The sequence below is a fragment of the Rhipicephalus microplus genome, chromosome 8 (genome assembly GCF_043290135.1).
Source record: "Rhipicephalus microplus isolate Deutch F79 chromosome 8, USDA_Rmic, whole genome shotgun sequence".
NCBI lineage: Eukaryota > Metazoa > Arthropoda > Arachnida > Ixodida > Ixodidae > Rhipicephalus > Rhipicephalus microplus.
Genome location: NC_134707.1, coordinates 125,067,972 through 125,071,921, shown reverse-complemented (window position 1 = coordinate 125,071,921; position 3,950 = coordinate 125,067,972). Strand labels below are relative to the sequence as shown.

The 3,950-nt window shown below is 51.7% G+C and overlaps 1 non-coding gene across 1 annotated transcript; it reads right to left on the bottom strand.

Annotated features, from left to right (window-relative positions):
• Positions 1-3,104: 3,104 nt before the first annotated feature.
• TRNAN-GUU (transfer RNA asparagine (anticodon GUU)) lies at positions 3,105-3,181 on the bottom strand. Its single transcript has one exon. It is a non-coding gene; the product is annotated as a tRNA-Asn (tRNA).
• Between the last annotated feature and the right edge of the window lie 769 nt (positions 3,182-3,950).

The window sequence follows — 3,950 nt, the reverse complement described above, 5'->3', positions numbered from 1 at the left end:
AGCTATCAGTGCGAAGAAAAAAAGTGACACACCGCTCCCGGGACGGCTCAAACCTCAAACCTTTTGGTTACGGGCGAATGCGCTAGGCAATTGCGCCTCGAAGACAGCCGTGCTCCACTCTCACCACCGTCAGAGCATTTCTCCAAAGCTATCAGCGCAAAGAAAAAAAAGCGACACACCACCCCCGGGTAGGCTCGAACCTCCAACTTTTCGGTTAACAGCCGAACGCGCTAGCTAATTGTGCCACGGAGACAGTAGTGCAGCAGTCTCACCTCCGTCACAACATTTTTTCAAAGCTATCATCACGAAGAAAAAAAGTGACACACCGGTCTCGGGAGGGCTCGAACCTCAAACCTTTTAGATACGGCCGAATGCGCTAGCCAATTGCGCCTCGGAGACAGCCGAGCTCCACTCTCACCACCGTCAGAACATTTCTCCAAAGCTATAAGCGCAAAGAAAAAAAAGCGACACACCACCTCTGGGTAGGCTCGAACCTCCAACCTTTCGGTTAACAGCCGAACGTGCTAGCCGATTGCGTATTGGAGACAGTAGTGCAGCATTCTCACCACCGTCAGAACATTTCTCCAAAGCTAACAGCCCAAAGAAAAAAAAAGCGACACACCACTCCCGGGAGGGCTTGAGCCTCCGACCTTTCGGTTAACAGCCAAACGTGCTAGCCAATTGCGCCTTGGAAACAGTCATGCTCCAGTCTCACCACCGTCAGAATATTTCTCAAAAGCCATCAGCAGAAAAAAAGCGACACACTGCCCCCAGGTGGGCTCAAACCTCCAAACTTTCGGTTAATAGCTGAACGCGCTAGCCTATTGCGCCACGGAGACAGTCGTGCTCCACTCTTCCCACCCTCAGACCATTTCTTCAAAGCTATCAGCGCAAAAAAAAGTGACAAACCGCCCCTGGGTCGGCTCAAACCTCCAACCTTTTGGTTAACAGCCGAACGCTCTAGCCAATTGTGCCACTGAGACAGTAGTGCAGCACTATCACCTCCATATGAACATTTTTTCAAAGCTATCAGTGCGAAGAAAAAAAGTGACACACCGCTCCCGGGACGGCTCAAACCTCCAACCTTTCGGTTACGGCCGAATGCGCTGGCCAATTGCGCCTCGGAGACAACCGTGCTCCACTCTCACCACCGTCAGAACATTTCTCCAAAGCTATAAGCGCAAAGAAAAAAAAGCGACACACCACCTCTGGGTAGGCTCGAACCTCCAACCTTTCAGTTAATAGCCGAACGCGCTAGCCGATTGCGTCACGGAGACAGTACTGAAGCACTCTCAGCACTGTCAGAACATTTTTCGAAAGCTATCAGCGCAAAAAAAAAGCGAAACACAACTCCCGGGAGGGCTCGAAGCTCCAAACCTTCTTTTAAGCGCCGAACGCGCTAGCCAATTGTGCCACGGAGACAGTCGTGCTCCACTCTCACCATCGTCCGAACATTTTTCCAAAGCTATCAGCGCAAAGAAAAAAAGCGACACACCGCCTTCGGGAGGGCTCGAACCTCCCACCTTTCGGTTAACGGCCGTACGCGCTAGCCCATTGCGCCAAAGAGGCAGCCGTGCTCAACTTTCACCTCAGTCAGAACATTTTTCCAAAGCTATCAGCGCCAAAAAAAAATCGACACACCACCCCCACGTAGGCTCGAACCTCCAACTTTTCCGTTAACAGCCGAACGCGCTAGCCTATTGCGCCACTGAGACAGTAGTGCAGCATTCTCACCACCGTCAGAACATTTCTCCAAAGCTATCAGCGCAAAGAAAAAAAAGCGACACACCGCCCCCGGGTGGGCTCAAACCTCTAAACTTTCGGTTATTAGCTGAACACGCTAGGCTATTGCGCCACGGAGACAGTCGTGATCCACTCTCCCAACTCTAAGAACATGTCTTCAAAGCTATCAGCGCAAAAAGAAATGACAAACCGCCCCCGGGTGGGCTCAAACCTCCAACCTTTTGGTTAACAACCGAACGCGCTAGCCAATTGTGCCACGGAGACAGTAGTGCAGCACTCTCACATCTATCAGAACAGTTTGTCAAAGCTATCAGTGCGAAGAAAAAAAGTGACACACCGCTTCCGGGACGGCTCAAACCTCAAACCTTTTGGTTACGGGCGAATGCGCTAGGCAATTGCGCCTCGAAGACAGCCGTGCTCTACTCTCACCACCGTCAGAACATTTCTCCAAAGCTATCAGGGAAAAGAAAAAAGTGACACACCGCTCCTGGGTGGGCTCAAACTCCCAAACTTTCGTTCAACAGCCGATTGCGCTAGCCAAATGCGCCACAAAGACAGTCGTGCTCCTCTCTCACCACCATCAGAACATTTCTCCAAAGCTATCAGCGCAAAAAAAAGCGACACAACGCTCCCGGGAGGGCTCGAACCTCCACCCTTTTGATTAACAGCCAAACGCGCTAGCCAATTGTGCCACGGAGAAAGTAGTGCAGCACTCTCACCTCCAACAGAGCATTTTTTCAAAGCTATCAGCGCAAAGAAAAAAAAGCGACAAACCACTCCCGGGACGGCTCGAACCACAAACCTTTCGGTTAACAGCCAAACGCGCTAGCCAATTGCGCCATGGAAACAGTCGTGCTCCACTCTCACCACCGTCAGAACATTTCGCAAAAGCTATCAGCGCAAAGAAAAAAAGCGACACACCACCCCCAGGTAGGCTCAAACCTCCAGCCTTTCGGTTAACAGACGAACGCGCTAACCAATTGCGCCAATGGGACAGTAGTGCAGCATTCTCACCACCGTCAGAACATTTCTTCAAAGCTATAAGCGCAAGGAAAAAAAAAGCGACACACCACTCCCGGGAGGGCTCGAGCCTCCAACCTTTCGGCTAACAGCCGAACGCGCTAGCCAATGGCGCCATGCAAACAGTCGTGCTCCACTCTCACTACCGTCAGAACATTTCTCAAAAGCTATCAGCAGAAAAAAAAGCGACACACCGCCCCCGGGTGGGCTCAAACCTCCAAATTTTTGGTTAATAGCCAAACGCGCTAGCCAGTTGCGCCTCGGAGACAGCGTGCTCCACTCTCACCACCGTCAAAGCATTTCTCCAAAGCTATCAGCGCAAAGAAAAAAAAGCCGCGCACCACTCCCGGGAGGGCTCGAACCTCCAACCTTTCGGTTAACAGCCGAACGCGCTAGCCAATTGCGCCACTGGGACAGTAGTGCAGCATTCTCACCTCCGTCAGAACATTATTTCAAAGCTATCAGCGTGAAGCAAAAAAAGTCACACACCGTTCCCGGGAGGGCTCGAACCTCCAACCTTTCGGTTACGGCCGAATGCGCTGGCCAATTGCGCCTCGGAGACAACCGTGCTCCACTCTCACCACCGTCAGAACATTTCTCCATAGCTATAAGCGCAAAGAAAAAAAAGCGACACACCACCTCTGGGTAGGCTCGAACCTCCAACCTTTCGGTTAATAGCCGAACGCGCTAGCCGATTGCGTAACGGAGACAGTAGTGAAGCACTCTCAGCACCGTCAGAACATTTTTCGAAAGCTATCAGCGCAAAAAAAGCGACGCACAACTCCCGGGAGGGCTCGAAGCTCCAAACTTTCTTTTAAGCGCCGAACGCGCTAGCCATTTGTGCCACGGAGACAGTCGTGCTCCACTCTCACCATTGTCCGAACATTTTTCCAAAGCTATCAGCGCAAAGAAAAAAAGCGACACACCACTCCCGGGAGGTCTCGAGCCTCCAACCTTTCGGTTAACAGCCGAACGCGCTAGCCAATTGCGCCTTGGAAACAGTCATGCTCCACTCTCACCACCGTAAGAATATTTCTCAAAAGCCATCAGCGGAAAAAAAAGCGACACACCGCCCCCGGGTGGGCTCAAACCTCCAAACTTTCGGTTATTAGCTGAACGCGCTAGGCTATTGCGCCACGGAGACAGTCGTGCTTCACTCTCCCCACCCTCAGAACATCTCTTCAAAG